The sequence below is a fragment of the Phocoena sinus genome, chromosome 1 (assembly GCF_008692025.1).
Source record: "Phocoena sinus isolate mPhoSin1 chromosome 1, mPhoSin1.pri, whole genome shotgun sequence".
In the NCBI taxonomy this organism is placed as follows: domain Eukaryota; kingdom Metazoa; phylum Chordata; class Mammalia; order Artiodactyla; family Phocoenidae; genus Phocoena; species Phocoena sinus.
The window spans coordinates 50,678,995-50,697,471 of record NC_045763.1 but is presented as its reverse complement, the minus strand read 5'-3'; the positions used below and the strand labels follow the sequence as shown (position 1 = coordinate 50,697,471).

The following is an 18,477-nucleotide window of genomic DNA, read 5'->3' as shown; positions in this document are numbered from 1 at the left end:
GAAATCAATGGAACAAAATAAAACATCCAAAAATGGGCCCACATATACACATGGTAAATTGATTCTGATCAAAGGTACAAAGACAATTCAATGGAGAAAGGATAGATTTTTTAGCAAATGGTGCTGGAACAACTGATACCATATGAAAAAAATAAACTTTGTCCACATCTGGTCCTACAGGTTAACATGAAATGGATCCTGGATTTAATGTAAAATAAAAAACAATAAAGCTTCTTAAAAGAAAAATGGGAGAAAATATTTGAGATCTCAGGCTAGGCATGATTTTCAAGATATCAAAACCATGGTCCATAAAGGAATAAATTGATAAAATTTACATTATCAAAATTACAAATTGATAAATTAGACTTCAGCAAAATTAAGAACTCTGCTTTTCAAAAGACACTGCTATGAAAATATAAGCCATGAAATGGGATAAAATATTTGCAAATCACAGCTGTGATAAAAAACTTATTAATGAGAATATATATAAAAACCTCTTGGGCTTCCCTGGTGGCGCAGTGGTTGAGAGTCCGCCTGCCGATGCAATGGACACGGGTTTGTGCCCCGGTCCGGGAAGATCCCACATGCCGCGGAGCGGCTAGGCCCGTGAGCCATGGCCGCTGAGCCTGAGCGCCCAGAGCCTGTGCTCTGCAACGGGCGAGGCCACAACAGTGAAAGGCCCGCATACCGCAAAAAGCAACAACAAAAAAAAACCTCTTGAAAGTCAATAAGGAAACAAACAGCCCATTTTTAAAAAGTGGACAAAAGAAATAAACACTTCAGCCAAGAAGATATATGAAATATATACAGGGAAATAAGCAACATGATAAGAAGTTTTAAATTATTAGTCATTAGGGAAGTGCACAACAGAACCCCATGAGAGGATTCCACATTATTAGAATAGCTAAAATTTAAAAGAGTGATCACACCAGTTGAAGCAACTGGAATCACTTTGAAATATGGTTTGGCTGTTTCTTAAGTTAAGTATATACCTACCATGTGAACTAGCTGTTCCACTTTTAAGTATTTAACTAACAGAAATGAAGGCTGTACAAAGACATTTATACAAATACGGATACTGGCTTTATTTGTAGTAGCCAAAAAGCAGCAAATAATCCAAATGTCCATCAGTGGGTTAGTGGATAAACTAAATATGGTATAGTTGTACTCAGAAAAAAAAAAAAAAAACACTATGTATGCACACATAACCTGGATAAACTCAAGAGGATTATGCTAAAGAAAAGCCACCGCACACTAAAGATACATATTCTATGACCCCACAGATAAAATCCTAAAAGAGTTTAAATAGTGACAGAAACAACTCACTGGTTCTTGGAGGGATTAGAAAGGGGCATGACCAATCTTTGGGGGTATTAGAAATGTTCTTTATCTTGATTGTAATGATGGTTTCATGGATAAATACATACGTTGAAACTTCTCAAATTAGACACTTTATATATGTACAGTTTACTGTATGTCACATATACCTCAATAAAGCTGTTGAAAAATATCCTAGTGGGGAATGCCTTTTCTTTCCTGTGGTACCTTGACTGCTACATCCTTTCTTCATCCCCTACATTCAATCAGTAATTAATTCCTAACCATTCTATTCTAATCTCTCTCCTCTAGTCACATAGCTACTACACTAACCCATCTCTCACCTGCATTATAATAGCCTCTCTCCAATCTTCACCACTCCAATTCATTCTCCACCCTGCAGCCAGAATTAACTTTCTAAAACACAAATCTGACAGTGTCACTTCAATAGCTGCTGCTTGCTCTGGAGATGCATTTCAAACTCCCTTAACCTGATTCACCTGACCTTCCCTGATCTGGGCTTTTCACTCTCCCGAACCTCCTTTCTGGTGATTTCCCCTTACCCTTTCCAGTCCGCCCATACTAATCAACAATGCACCAGACTTGCATAGCTTTGCCCATGCTGTTCCAAGTCAGATAATCCCCTTTCCTCTGTCTTTCTCCAACCCAATCACACCGATGCTTTGCAACTCAACTTGGGTATTATCTCCTCTGAGAAGTTTTCAATAAAAGCCTATATTGGGCCATTTGGACTTCTCTCAACTCCTGAGAATCTTTTTTTTTTTAATTTTTATTGGAGTATACTTGATTTACAACGTTATGTTAGTTTCAAGTGTACAGCAAAGTGAATCAGTTCCACATATACATCTATCCACTCTTTTTTTAGATTCTTTTCCCATACAGCCCATTAGAGAGGAGAATCTTCTTCTACCTTGCTACAGCACTAAGCTCACTATCATATAATCTCCCTTGCCAGACTAGACAGAAGCAGACTGGATGAAAGCTTGAAAGCAAAGACCAAGTCTTGTTCATCCTTGCTTTCCCAGAGCCTACCACAGGCCAAGAACACATTCCCAAATTAGTGAACAAACAAATGAACACAAGAGCTGGTTTGGATGACCGCCTCTTACATCAGCTGGGTTGACTCTAAATTCCACCTTATAAAAATATGCACAGGTAAGAGGCTGAATAATCTCTGTAGTACATTCTGGTAAAATAATTATTTCAAATACTTTGCGTGGGGGGGGGGGGGGGATGGTCCCACTCCAGCTGTGAGCTTAAGGGCAAGATTCACTACCTCAAACTGTTTTCAGAGCCAGCTGGTAATTGACTGTGATTTGAACCAAGTGAAAGGTTAGGGAAAGAGAACCAGATTCCAGGAAAAGACAAGGCCCACAGTAAAAATTAACACAGCCTGGAAGAAAGCTCAGTCTCCTCCCAGTAAACTTCTTAATTTCATCCAGAAAGACACAGATCTCCACCCTCTGGGTTACTCCTTTCTCCCAATACACATGTTTTGACTTCCAAATCCAGCAGGGAGACTCCCAACCTCCCTCCCCCTCAAAATCAATCTCCAGGCCCTTCTCACCCTCTCTGTTCCCTCAATCATCCTTAAGAGTTCTTGGAGCCTCCCACCAGGAGGTCCTCCTCAGCTGGCTCCCTCCAAGAGCCAGGCCAGTGGCCACCAAGTCAAAAGCCAACCACAGGACCTCATTAACAGGAGATTCCCAGAAGACCACGAGGCAGTCAAAAGGCTGGAAGACCCAGCTGGCAACTTAAAAAGTACGATTTCAGGATATGCAGTCGGTGGATCATAGGAAAGAGGGGAAAAGCAAGCAAAACAAAACAAAGCAGAATTCTACCATCTATATACCAGTTACAAACTAAGAGAAGGCTTGCCTTCTTTCTTACTGACTTGTGGTTCAAAAGCATAATCACTCTCTTCCTCCTGATATCCTATTTTAAAAAGTAACCTAATAATGACTGCTCTTCCCTATCTTGGAAATGACTTGACTTTTTAATTTAGAGACGAAATTAGTTAAGACATGAGAAGTGCTTTAGTGGAAAATAGCCAATGATTAGGGAAATTCACCATTTTGCATCTTGTTCATCTTAAAAAGAAAGGACTTTAATAAAAATAGACACTCCTAGGCCTTTCCTACCCAGGATAACTGTAGCCAAAGAGCATTATACCATCTAAACTAAACTGCACCTCAAACATTACCATAAGCTACTGAAAGCTACAAGCAGCAATGGCCTTAAAATGCCTTAGGTAGCCAGACTGGAATTAAAAGGTTCAAAAATGCCTGGGGAAATGTCCTAAAATACGGTGGGAAGGGGGGGAGAGAGAAAATTAACATAGTTAACTGGATAGTGATGACAGGGGACCCCGGGTTCCAGACATCTCCTAGGCAGCGTTGGGGATGCAGTAAAGGCCCACCCTTCTCTTGAGTGGCCGTACGTCTCACCCAGGAGCGGACACAGTGGACTCAACAAGGTCTCAGGGGCCAACGCACTGCTGGCGTTGGCGTTAAGACTCAGGCGGCCAGACGAGGAAGAGGAGGCAGCGACTGCGGGAAAGGGGAGGGAGGCTTGGGCCCGGGTGCGCTCTCGAGCTGGAGAACGTGCGCGATGCGAGCCTGCGCTTTTGCTAAAGCCCCTGATACACACGTGGGACTGGGCGGAGGGTCACTTACTTGTCCAATCTGAAATTACATTTTAGCTAGCGCGGCCCTGCCGATAACCGCGCGGAGCGGCACCAAGCCTCGGCTGGGCGGTCCGACCCGCCCTCCGCGCGGCCCCGCCCCCGCCCCCGCCCCCGCCGGCCACGGCCCCTATAAAACTCGCCCCGATTGGCCCTTTGAACGGGACTCGGGATTGGCCCGCTCCTGCGCCCTGCCGTGGCCTCCTGCGGCGGTCGCCTGTCGGTTGGAGTGGACTGCATCCTCTTCCGGTTTCTTCCCGCCGCCCCGAGCTTTTTTTTTTTTTTTGCGGTACGCGGGTCTCTCACTGTTCTCGCCTCTCCCGTTGCGGAGCACAGGCTCCAGACGCACAGGCTCAGCGGCCATGGCTCACAGGCCTAGCCGCTCCGCGGCATGTGGGATCTTCCTGGACCGGGGCACGAACCCGTATCCCTTGCATTGGCAGGCGGACTCTCAACCACTGCGCCATGAGGGAAGGCCTCCCCCGACTTTTTAAAGGCCTGAAGTGGGCTCTGTCCTCTCAGGCCGAGAGTTTCCTAGTCTGGGGGCTCTTCTCGCAGAACTCACCCACGCAGACTCCCCTCAGCCGCTGTTGGGTACGTGTCCGACGTGTATCCTGTAACTTCGCTTCTCAACCATGCACTGAACACCAAGACTCCTGCAGACAGGTGTTAAAATAAAGAAATTAATAATAATAATATTTATTGAATGCTTACTTTGCGTGAGGTCTTGTTCCCGAGATACTTTACGAAAATGTTCTCAACTAATTTTGTGAACAACCTTCTGAAAAGGTGTCAGTTTGTAAATGTACAAAACAAATGAACCCCAGCCTCTAAGGAAGTTACAGTCTGGTGGGTCCTGGACACACCTATGTCATTTAATCTTCATGATTCTTACCTTTCCAGTTAGCTAGGTACTATTTGTCCATAGTTTACAGATGCAAAGAGTAGGAAACGTTTTTTAGCTTGTTTTGAGACTCACAATAAGTAACAGGAGGGAAGATTCCAACCTGAGCTCAAACATAAGCCATATCTATTAAAAAGGCAGGCTCCCAAGCTGATGGGACTGAAATTTGGAAGATAGTTTAAGAAGTCTAAACTCTTTATTTTCCTAGAAAAGGAGACTGAGGTGCAGTAAAAGGAAGTGATTTTCGAAGGACACACTGGTCATGAGAGGTAAGCCTCGGTAATAACTGATTTCACAGAACTGGAGTATGGGCCATGTGCATGATAGTCACTCTGCTATCCTCATAACAACCCCAAATACATGCTCTCATCTTGGTCTTACAGGCGAGGATAGTAGCTCAGTGGGGCTGAGGCCACGTGATTAGCTGCATCTGCTAGGGGCCCTGGTTTGGGGATGCCGGAGGAAGAAATTTTCCTCTATCCTTCTAGGTTCTTCTGGCTGGTCTAAGAATTAAATTGACATTATGAACGGGAGAAAATCAGATGAAAGTTTAATAACGTGTACATGGGAGAGACCCAGCAAAACTGAGTAACTCTGTAAAGACATCTTCCACTAAAGACAAAAAAAGGATGTAGGGGGTATTGGTTTATGTCTTCAAAAGGGAGGAAGGCAGTTTACATGAAGATGGAAAAGCAAATGTTTGGTAAACAAATGTTTCCTGGGTGTGCTAAGACAGTGGGACACAGGAATTTAAAAAAAACAAACAAAAAAACCTTCCTAGATTACTCTCGGTCTACCATATCTAGTTCATACTATAGTACAATGAGAGCTGTCTTCCTGGAAGAGGTCCTCTGTCTACATTCTTTAGGCAGCTAAGGAGGACATCCAAGTTTCTTCCTGAGTCTTTTTGGGCCTTGATTGTTTTCAGCTGTAAATAATTCACGTGCCAAAGAGACATTTTGGGGTGGCAAGTTTTGCTCCCGTACAGGGTCATTTTCTTTCTTCTACACCATGACTGTTCACCTTCATTTCCAACAAATATCTGGAGATCTAACCATGGACTCTTTGGGAATGTAGGAGGTACTAAGATCTGGTTACCTGGCACCTGTGTGAATCATCATGTACAACAGGAATGATAATATTAAGACCTCTTCATCTTACCTTTCCAGAGTATTGTGATGAGTAAATGAGGTAACAAATATGGAAATACTTTGTAAAGTGTTAGATGCTGAATACGTGTAAGACAGCTTCCAGACCCTCCTCATTGTACATCAGGAATAGAATAAATGAAATATACTGGTTGCCTTAGGAACTATGGCAGGAGGTCTCATCTTGGCTAAACTTGAATTAATATGGATTTGCTTCCTGGTCTTTATAGATATCTCTGTTACTAGGCATTTTGTATTTGATCTGAGGTTTGTTTCTTCTTATCATCATGCTATCATTAGTGGTAGCACAGTGGCTGGAGCACCAGCAGCCATCTTGGACCATGAGAGGATTTCAGGAATGAAAGCTACATACAGCAAATCCTCAGGGTGCAAGGGCTTAAGTTTCTGACACCATGCAGCACCAGACAGACACCCACTGCCCACTTCTACTTGTAAGAAAGAAGCTGCTCTCTTGTGCAAGACACTTTAATTGTGTGTTTTCTGTCCATGGGGCCAAACCTAATCATAACTGATACATATACCTTACCTCACGGAAATCCTACAGCAACTCTATAAGGTGATAGGTGCAGAAACAGACCCAGAGAGTATAAATGATTTTTTCGGTGTCATCCAGCCAAGTGACAGAGGCATAATTTTGTGGCCCATTCTCATTTTCTTTTAAATGGAAAGAAAATGCCTATTGTGAATGAATGAATCTATTTTTTTCCATTTACTTCCATTCTATTCATTTATTCTAGGAGGTGATAAACTTTTTCTATAAAGGACCAAGCAGTAAATATTTTAGACTTTGTGAGTCATACAGTTTCTGTTGCAACTAAGTCTGCCTTTGTAGGGCAAAGCAATCATAGATAAAAGTAAACGAGAGGCTATGACTGTGTTTCGATACAACCTTACAAAAGCATACGATGGCCAGTGTGCCCCAGTGGGCCTTAGCTTGCCAACCTCTGATTTATTAGATTCTGATGTCCCATCACAAAAGTGCATTGGAAATACATTACAGAGGGTAGGGGGATTGTGACTTTGCAGGCACCCTCACACAGTTGACCAATATAAAGTCCAGTGTGTGACGGTGAGGTCCAGTAGAAAGAAAGATCCCTAAACTGATAATCATGAGATCTGAGCACTCAGTTCATATCTGCCTGAAACAGGATCTATATCCTGAACCAACCTCAGTTCCCTATATGTTAGGAGCAAATAATGCAAATATCATCCCTACTTTCCATAGTTTCCATGGCTACAGGGAGACTGAGATGACATGATATACAGACCATATTTTGAAAGCTATAAATGTTATTCAACTGTGTGTTCACTGCTTCACCTTAGGCAGGGCCATATAGCCTCCTCTGTATCCTTCAGCCCCCCCTGTCCTTACGTCTATCACGGAACTCCTAGAACGTATCAAATGCCTAGTAGTTATTAGTGAATCCGTTTATCCCCACTCCTCGTCCTTAACTTGATATAAAGGGTTATTGTGTTGCATTGGATTAAAAGACTCAATTATTGGAAAGTCTAGATGCCCACTCAAGGTCGCTGCCGGGCAGCGTGGGTGTCATGCGGTCATTGTCCAGTAGACAGGTCACAAGTCACACCCGTGAAGCAGCACATCAGGCTTAAACGAGACAGAAAGAGCTAGGTTGTGAAAGCCTGGAACCAGCTGAACTGGACGTTTGTGTCACTTCCTTCCTGCTCACAGACTGTTTCATGAAACACCAGGAGGCAGACAGGAGTCCTGGCCTTCTCCCTGGTGACCTGTGGAGGCCTTCTGCTACTCTGACTGCATTCTCTGAATGCTTTTCCTACATTAACAACTTGCCCCTCGCCAGAGAAAAGACTTATTTTCCCCGAGACTCTTAGAGCCATGGCACAGAAATAGGTGTGGTTATTCATTTACTCATGAATTCATTTATTCATTCAGATATTTATGTATTCACTCACTTAACAAAGATTTATTGAGTGCCTACTGTTCTATAAAGAGATGGTGTTGAGAAAAACAGATATTGTCCGTGTCATCGTGGAACTGACAGTCACGAAACTGACATTCAGTAAATAAGCATGCAGGTATATATGTGTGTGTGTGTATATGTGTGTGTGTGTGTGTGTGTGTGTGTGTGTGTGTGTGTATAAAGTACAGAGAGGTTAAGCATATATCAATATATCTATATCTATATCTATATGGATTCAGTTGCAAGTAGGAAGAGACATAGGATCTTATGAGAGAGGGGACATGATTTAGACTGAGGTCTAACCGAGATGGGTGATTCTGAGGAACCAGGTGCATTACATGCATTGAAGACCTAAGGGTCTTCAGTAACCTTGTAAAGTGACTACTATCACAACCATTGTACAGATAGGGAAACTGAGGCTTAGGAAGATTAGGTAACTGGCCTAAGGCTGCACTGTTACTATGTGTGGAGCAGGCTGGGCTCTTTCCCGTACTCCACAATGCACAACACAAACCCAGAGGGTGTGAATTTTCCCAGCTCCCACCTTTGCACACACTATGCCTCCTTCTACCGGGAAAGCCTCCCCCGCCATCCTTCTCTTGTTGGATTCATAGTCTGCCTTCAGCGTCTAGTTGAGGGCCTACTTTCTCAGCAAAGTTCCCTCTTCTATCTGAGGCCTCAGCACATCTCGTATTATAAGCTTCTGCAACAATCATCGTGTATTACTCATGCGGCACCGGCCCTGAGACACCTTGTAAAGTTCATTTTCCTTTTTACATGCTTGCACTGGTGGCCTTGCTCCCAGTCCTGTGGGCAGCACGAAGTCATGAGAGCAGACAGACCTGGATTCTTCTCCTAGTTCCTACTTGTTTGCTGAGTGACCTGGAGAACGTTGCTTAACCTCTCTGTAGTTTCCTTGGAGAAAAGTAATATTTATTTCTTGAGATAGATCTTAAAATATGTGTCCCAGGGCTGAACAGATAGTAAGTGTTCCACACTTCTTAGGCTTCTACCCAATTCCATTCCCTAGATCAGAAAGCCTCTGGAGGGTAAGAACCATGCCTTCTACTTTATAATCTCGGCAACTAGCACAGTGCTCTGTAATAGTGGGTATATCATTGGCACATAATTATGGCGGTGACAGCCTTTACCTGCCTCCTGGGTCCCTTGCTCCTAATCCAACTTGTTTTCTCCTGTCTTTCTTCCTTTCTTTCTTTCTCAACTTAGACTCCTTTAAGCCTCCCTTAAACTTGATCCTCTGTCAGAAACAGGTGCCACTGCATACACTCTCTCTTCCAAATCCACACTGTCTTCTCAGGAGGAAAATAACTGAAATAGTTCACTGGAGACCCAACAGACGGTCAGTAAGGGAAAACCACTGACCAGAAAGTCTGCCAAGCTCCCCATCCTGGCCACCACCTAGAGCCATATTTTGTATGCAAAATCATTAGTTTATTCAACTCTCTTCTCTAAAGGATGCCAGTAGCTCATTTCCAAAGATGGGGGAATGTTCCAACTTACTTTATTACTTGCCCTCTGTCTGCCTGCCTGCCTGCCTTCCTTCATCTTTTCAGTTAACAAACATGTACTGAGTACTTGCTAAGTGCTGGGCCAGAGCTGGCTGCTATACTAAAAGCACAGAGAAAGAGCTAGGGGCAACCCATGGTGAGAAGAAGAGGGGGTATTGGGTACCAATAGAAAGGAAAGACTGCGCTAACGTTTACTGGGCACTGGCTCTGCACTTCCACATGCAGTGTCACAGTGATTGCTCCCAGCCATGCACCTGAGGGAGTAGGGATTCCTGCTGCAGGAATGAAGGCTCAGAAAGGCAGAGCAACTTGCCGGAAGTCATCTACCAAAAGACGCCACAGGCCAAAACGAAGAGGCAGCTTCTGCTGAGAAGCTAAAGTGGGCAGAGATGCTCATGTTGGATATAAGGCTTCGGATGAATGCAAGTCCTAATAATCTCACTGGTTTCACCCTGCAACACCAGCTTTGTCTTCCATATGTGAGCTGCTCTCCCACTCCCCAGTTCCCAAACCTCACCATCCTAACCAGTTCCACACCACATACATCCTTCTCCACTAACGCTGCCTAGTTTCAACCCCACAGCCTCTTGGCCATGAGTCATTTCAACAAAAGTGCAAACTATGTGATGAGCCATGACAACAATGTGCAACCCTAAACTCCAATGAGTGTTTTTCTACAACGAGGGAACAGGTGGAAGAAGAGAGTCCAGGGCCATGAGATGATGACAAGGCCAAAGGAGGGGTGGGAGTCGGCCTGTTAGGACATACATGCTCCAGGCCTCAGGGGTGAATCAAAGGAGGCCCCTGGAGCCTGTGCAGTATCCACTGCCATTCACTTCTCGAGAATCATGGCATTTGGAAACCATTAAAGAACATTGGTTTGGGTAGTTTTCAGACTGGATCCTATCGGAAGATGCCTGCACAGAAAGAAGAGGCTGAATGGACTCCCAGGCTTTCCACAATGCCCCCCTCCCCTGCCAGGTTGTTCTCTTCTTCAAGACACCAGATGAGGGGGCTGGTGGGGGCTGAAACCCTGTCCCCACTCTGCCAGCTAAACTCTGGGCCTGCGAGGCTGCTCTGCCCCAGCAGAGAGGGCAAATTTTCCTAATTTGCACAAAGTACAGAATAGGATAGTGGTAACTTTGCCCTCTTGCTGCCAACAACCACACACATGCACACACATACACCCATATAGCCACACAGACATTCCCACAGACTTACACATAAGCACATATACATATTTATACAAACACACATGCAGATATATATACATTATACAAAGAGCACACAGACATATACATAGACACACGAATATATCATACAGTACATAGACACACACAAATGCAAATTAGACCACAATATAATGCACAGAAATATAGACACAAATATACAGACACAGAGTCAAACAGATATGGATACACAGATACACAAGCCATACAAAGACACATACACACAGTCTCATAGCCACTTATACACTGCACACACATAAACACATCCATACGTAGATGCATAAACACAACACACAGGCACATAAACCACACAGATATACACACACATACACAGATATGCACACATACATACATCTTTAACCAGAACAACTCTACTTTATCAATTTTACATGATAAATTCTATTTTCAAAATTTTTATGTGACAAACATTTCACTACTGAAAGAGAATTTGCTCTTTTTGAGGATTTTTTTGAATTCATTTATTGATCAAATGTTTGATGACAATATGTTGAAATAAAATGATAGTAGGAAGTGGGGTACACTCAGACATATTAGTGGCAGGTCTTTCCATGACATGCCTTGTAATTCATTTTGTTTTTATCATGATGAAAAATTTGTGACTTTCAACACTGCTACATAACATATAGAACCAGAACTCCTGTTTTATTGTTTATACACTTTCAGATACTTAAAAATATGAGCCTCCACTCCATCTCCTTCACCTCCCAAAGGACCTCTGGAGCTATGGAAATGATACAGGGACTTGAAGGCAAGGGTGTAACGTTAAGGAGTATACTAAACAGGACTTTTGGTTGTAAGAAATAAAAATACAAACCAAGCTTGATTAAATAAACAACAAATAAACCAAAAGGCAATTTATTATCTCATGTACTTAGGCAGTTCAGAAGGGAGATGAACTTTAGAAAAGCCTGGGTCCAGGGATTCAAATGATGTCTTTAAGGGTCTTTTGTTCTCCATTTTTCATTTCTTAATTCCTATGTTTACTTCATATTCAAGTTAAGAGCAGTGCATGTGGTAGCAAAGATGCCTAGCAATTGCTTTAGCCTTACAATGTCCTCCTAAATCTTGGAAGATGAGGGTGAGCGTATCTCCATGCTCCTATTTCTTGCAAGAATGCTGAACAAAGTTTGATTGGCCCGTTTTTAGTCAAGTGCACATTCCTAGGGATGGATTTGGAAAAGCTGAGCTTTTGAACCTGTACCAGCAGGACTGAATAGTGATAGTCGGGGATGATTCCCCAAAGAGATATCAGACAGGAAGGAGAATACATATGTCTTCCTCCCTACCTCCAGAAGCCTTAGTGCGGTACTCATGGGTCAGGCTCTCTGCTGGAGACTGGGACACAAGATAAAAATATTTATATTCTTTCCCTCTAGGAACCCACAGCCTAGTGATGGAGGTGGCATGTAAGCCAATAGTACAGGACACAGAAAGCAATAACCACAAAATAAAAAAGTGTGATAAAATAAAACTTCATCAAAGGACACAAGACAATCAATAGGCAAGCCACAGAGTGGGAAGAAATACACATATCTGAGAAAAGATTTTAATCCAGATTATATAAAGAATGACTACAATGCAATAATTTTTAAAAATCCCAAATTTTAAAATGAGCATAAAGCTTAAACAGACATTTCATAAGGGAAGACACATGAATGGCTAATAAACCCATGAAAAGGTGCTCAACATCTTTAGCTATCAGGGAAATGCAAATTCAAACTGCAATGAGATAGCACTTCATAACGTCTAGAATGGCTGGAATTAAAAAGAGACTGACATGAATACTGGAGGTAATGTGGAGCACCAGGACCTCCCCTGTTTTCCTGGTGGGAATGTAAAATGGTAGAACCATTTTCCAAAAGCATGTATCTACACTGTGACCCAGCAATTCATTCCTAGGTATTAACCCAAGAGAAATAGAAATACATATTTATAAAAAAGATTTGTACATGAATGTTCACAGAAGCTTTATTATTAATACCCCAAACTGGAAACAACCCAAATGTCCATTAACATAAGAATGGATAAACAGTCGTATATCCATACAACGGAATACTAGTCATAAAAGAGAATCAAGTACTGATTCATACAATGACATGAATAGATCTCATAGAAATTATGTTGAGAGAAAGAAGCTAGACATACAAGAACATACACTGTATGACTACATTTATGTGAAATTCATCATAATTTATTATGGAAAATAAACTTACCTGCATTTGCCTGATGTGTGGAAAGTTGAAGTTTAGGAGGAAGCCTAGCTGTGAAAAGATATGAGAAAACTCTCTGGGGTGATGGAAATACTCAAAACCTTGCTAGGAGTGTGGGTTACATGAGCATCTCTATTTGTAATTGTGCATTTCATTACATGTGAATTTTACATCAAATGAAAAAAGTTTTAGAGTGTAGAGAGTGCTAGGGAGGTGAAGAAAAATCAGGAATGACAGGATGTTGATAATTGTGGAAGCAATGGGTACATCGAGGTTCATTAAACTATTCTGTTTACTTTGTGTATGTTTGTAATATTCCATGTGAAAAAAAATTTTAATCAAATAAATTCATATCTAACAATATGATGACTTCTATGAGAGGAACAGGAAGTAAGTGTTGTAAAACCAGAAAACCTGGAGCAATTACATGCCGAGGGAGTTGGAGGTGGGGACAGGGGGCTGAGAGTGACTCTTGGAAAAGACATTGCAGAAAAGAGAATATTTGATTTGGGACTTAAAGGCCAAGAAGACTAAAGCAGTTGGAAATGCCCAGAATAGATGCCCATTAGAGAACCTTGTGGCACTTCTAGTGACAGAACAACATTGGATCACCAATGATATGTACTCTTCTGAAATAACCCTTTTCTCATAGGAGTCAGCGGAGTGGAGTGCTCAGGGCAGAGGAACCGAAGTTAGGATTTCCCACTCAGAGTGTCCTTGGATGATCTAAGTCACAACCCTTCTCTGCACTTCAGTTTTCTTACCTGTGAAGTGAGAGGATTCAACAAAATTATACCTAAGTTCTCTTCAAATGCTTCACAGTTGTGAAGCACAACTGTGCTTCACAAGCTAGTTGTGACAAATCAAGGAATAAAACAAAGATCTGAAGACATCTCATTCCCAGAACTTTCTTAATGCTCTATTTCATGTATTCTAAGACTCACATTCTTATTTAACATTTAACATCACAGAAATCAGGGCATGCCTTACAATCGATGATGTCAGATAACTAGGCTCCAGCAATGCATAGTTGCATTGCCTGCCTGGAAGTACTTTGTTATTATTCCTGGACAAAATGACTGGACAACCACAGTCATTGACGTTTTAATCAAAAAACCACCTGCGGTCCTTTGGAGGATCAAATATGAGTTCCATTTGTTGTCTGGAAACCTTCTATTTGTACCTTCTAGTAGAATAAGAAAATAGCACCAGCATCAAAATTGGCAAATTGGTACTGGTGGCTTGACAGAAACTTCCAAGACAGCAGAGTAGCTCTCTTTTAAGAAACGCTGCATTCCCCAACTCTCTTGGTGGCTTAGTTGACAATATTGTGTGGAAAAACATATCAACACCTGAGAGGAAAGTGATTCAGAAGAGACGAACCATTCTGAATGTGATGTCTTACGAATACCTTAACCACTGTATTTTGCTTAAATTTTCCTTTTTACATGTACACAAGAGCAATATGTGATTGACATTGAAGCAGCCTAAATGTCCATCAACAGATGAGGGAATAAAGAAGATGTGGTATATATATACAATGGAATACTACTTAGCCATAAAAACGAGTGACATAACGCCATTTACAGCAACATGGAGGACCTAGAGATTACCTAAGTGGAGTAAGTCAGAAAGAGAAAGACAAATATCATATGATATCAATTATAAGTGGAATCTAAAGTATGACACAAGTGAACTTATCTATGAAACAGTAACAGACTCACAGACCTAGAGAACAGACTTGTGGTTGCTGAGGGGGAGTGGAGGAGAGACGGATTGGGAGTTTGGGGTTAGCAGATGCAAACTATTATATACAGAATGGATAAACAGCAAGGTTCAACTGTATAGCACAGGGAACTATCTTCAATATCCTGTGATAAGCCATAATGGAAAAGAAGAAGAAAAAGAATGTATATATATATATATATATATGTGTGTGTGTGTGTGTGTGTGTGTGTGTGTGTGTGTGTATGTATGTATAACTGAATCACTATGCTGTACAGCAGAAATTAACACAACATTGTAAATCAACTATACGTCAATAAATTTTTTAAAAAGAGCAATATGTGATTAAAAAATATGTCAAAGAAGTCTAAAAGAGATTTTCATTAAAAATTATCTAAATCATGCTTAATTATGTCTACAAGAGATTTTCTCAGTATTAATAAAAGTTTAAAAAACTTGAAATCATAAGAAGGCTTTGTCACAACTTAATTGGCAATGCTTTTTCTTTCTAAGAGATATGTAAATTAAGACTTAACTGATGAAATATGGTACTGAAACCTCATGCCTTCCCCAGCACTTTCTTCCTGTTTCTCTATACTTTTTGGAGCCTATAGATAAGGTGTCATTTCTGAGGGCTTTCTGTTATAGGAACTGTGCTAAAGGCTTTACAAACATCCTCTCAGTTATCACACAATAACCTTGTAGGAGACACCATTATCATACCCTTTTAATGTTGAAGAGACTGAAAGATCCTACCCCAGGTTAAAGACTTTGCGCCACTTCCTTTCTGTAATTAGTGGAGAATCACAAAATGAACTTTTCCCAGCCCAGATAAACTTTTTAGAACCCATCAATGACGATAATGCATCAAGCTCCTGTGTTTTGGGGCAGCACTGCAGGAGGTCCTGAGGTTAGAACAGTCACTCACATATACCCCAAGGAAGGCAGGCAGCATGCAGTGGCACAAAAATAAGCTTTGGAATCAAACAGAATCAGGTTTTAATCTCAACTCTGCCACTTGTAGATTGTGTGATTTTGAGCAAACTGTTCTCGGAGCCTCAGTTTCTTCTTCTGTAAAATGGAACTATTGTTACCTACCTCCAAGAGTTGTATGAGAGGTAAATAAGTTCACTCAATTATTCACTTACTCAACAAATATCTACAGAGTGCCTACCTCATGCTAGTAAATGTAATGTCAAATGAATACTATGCAAAAGACCCTAGCAGCATGGCGGGTACATAGCAGACACTCTGGGGAAATTTTGTTGTTCTGTTTTTATTTTTCCAAACCAATGTCCCCCTTCTACTAGCACCTCATTTTAAATTTGCAGAGTCCCCTCCACCTCCAATCTATGATACATACTGTAATCAGATGCCCTGCCATTCCCCGGCCTGGGGGTGAGCATGTGAACCAAGGTAGGTCATGGCCATGCTCTCTCTGGAATTTGAAACTTCAGCAGAGTGACACAGACTGAAAATGGTAGGAGCTCATGCATTCCACCCTTTTCAGAACTGTTCTGCCAGGGAGTGCAGCTGCCTAGTTCCTACACATTTCCAAGCCTGATTCTCCAGTCTTACTATCATTTTTGTTTGTTTTGAGGTCATGTTATCATTCCAAAAATTCCCTTTTGCATAAACTACGCAGAAGTGGTATTTGCAAACAAAAAAATCAGATGCCCAGTAAAGAAACAAACAAACAAAAAAACCACATTAACTCCCCTTTCTCAAGCAGGTATTATTAAGTTAGAAGAGTAGAAGAGGTACAAATAGGATAATTAAGGGCACATAGAAGTTAGAAGTGCTCACTTTAGCAGCATAGATAATAAATTCAGAAGGGATATTCTAAATAACAATGCCATTAACTTACACTGGTTGGGGGTAGCCCTTACTATGGAATATGCATGGTACACACACTGTCTCATGTAAAGATCGCAGATACCTGTGGAGTAGATATCATCATCTTCCGTGTCTTAGTCGAGGACGTGAAAGCTCAGAGAGGTTAAATAACTTGCTTACAGCTACATAATTAGTGGGACCTAGTGCAAAGTAAAAATGCAGGGCCCCATGTTGAGAAATTATTAAGAATTTCAAGATGGTGACAGCAGAGCACTAAACCAAGTTCAGACTCCTTATGAGCATGGTTCCCCCCTTCCCTTACCCTCATGACTGCATGGGTCACATGCCCATAAAGTTGGCCCAGCTTGCTTAAGTTAGTAAGTGACAGAGTTGAGACTTAACACCGAGATCTCTTTGATCCAGAAGTCCATGGTCTCAATGCAAAGTAACCCCCATAGTGGGAGTGCCCCAAGATCAGAATGAAACTGACAGCTATTCCAGGTCATTCAGATTGTCTAGGCACTGCCCTCATCCCGTAGCCCGTAGGGCAGCTGGGGGGACTGAGACGTAAAGTTGATAATCATTTGAACTTCAGAGACTCATAGGGAAAAGCAATTAATCCAGGATCGTCATGATAGGCCAAGCTCTCCCCTGCCTTCCTCCTGGTGTTCTGTTTAGTCCCACCTTTGAGAGGGTCCTAGACCAATTTGACCGAATTTAGAGGAGGCTGAGCAGGATGGTGAAGGAACTGCATACAAGTGTTTATGAAATTAAGAGTGTTTAGCCTGAAGATCAGAAGAATCACAGTTGTCATCAAGTCTCTTTCCTGCTGAGATATAAGGTCTATAAGAGCCGGGGTCTATCCTGCTCACCACAGTACCCCAAGTGTCTGGCACAGTGCCTAGGATATAGTTACTGCTCAACAAATAGTAAGTGGAGCAATCAATTAAACAGTTCACTGAACGTTTGTCAAGTGGAAGAGGGATTAGATGTGTTTTTTTTTTTCCTCAAGAAAGAAGTCAGTGCCAACGGGGTAGACCAGTTTTGACTCTTGGGTATAAGAAAGTTCTATGGCCCCATCATGAAAGAAAAGGCTATTAGGAGGTCCCCTTCCAAAGAGGGACTCAAGTGTGGAGGTGATGACAAGGGTATTCCCCAAAGGCATTCCCTAGAATACCAGAAATGGCAAAGAGGTCTCTGGTCCTAAGGTACTTCCAACTAATTGGTAGTAGCTACCCGGGCCTCTGTTGAGAAGCTTTTCACAGGGAAGCTCCATAAGAAATGGTGCTTTACCTTAGACAGCCTTCTAAACTTTAATGTTTGTGAATCTATGAATCTGTACATTTTCTCCAACCCAGAAATGTTGGTAAGGCTAACTCTAGTGCTCTGAAGTGAGGCAAATTAATTGAAACTAAGTTCACTAAAGTTGTGGGCATTTTGAGGGTTCTTTGCTTCTCAGCTTTGGGCTTAGATACTATAAATATAATATCCAACCCCAGTGGGTGGTCCTGGATGTCGGATTCACCATGCTTACAGACAGCTGTGGGGAAAGAGCTCTGAATAAATCTGTCTAACTAGTAAAGATGGATTACATTACTTCATAGTGATGTTAACCTTAGGAGGCAAAAGTCCAGACAGGTTGAGGAATGGAAAATGAGGACATAAGGGGGGAACAATTCCATTAGCTCTAATCAAAAGAAGAGGCCAAAAGGGGATTAAAATCTATAGCATGCTCAAAAAGGGCAGAGATTAAACCACTCCAACTTCGAAGAGAAAAGATTAAATATTTGCCACTAGTTCCTCTTTCTTTCACCAAGAGAGTTTATTAATTTATACTTAACAGTCTGCCTGCCTCAGTTAACAAGAGTTTTTACAATGAATAATAGACCC

The 18,477-nt window shown here is 41.8% G+C and overlaps 1 protein-coding gene across 11 annotated transcripts in view; it reads right to left on the bottom strand.

Moving 5' to 3' along the window:
- FGGY (FGGY carbohydrate kinase domain containing) overlaps positions 1-4,103 on the bottom strand; it is a 425,082-nt gene extending 420,979 nt beyond the window's left edge. For 8 of the 11 annotated variants that reach the window (XR_004348564.1, XR_004348561.1, XR_004348565.1 and 5 more), the window contains exon 1: positions 4,014-4,103. The gene's annotated coding sequence lies outside the window, so the exon portion shown is untranslated. Of the gene's footprint in view, positions 1-3,785; positions 3,914-4,013 lie in introns of those variants that run through there. The other 3 variants (XM_032623582.1, XM_032623589.1, XM_032623542.1) reach the window with 3 other exon arrangements.
- Positions 4,104-18,477: the final 14,374 nt, after the last annotated feature.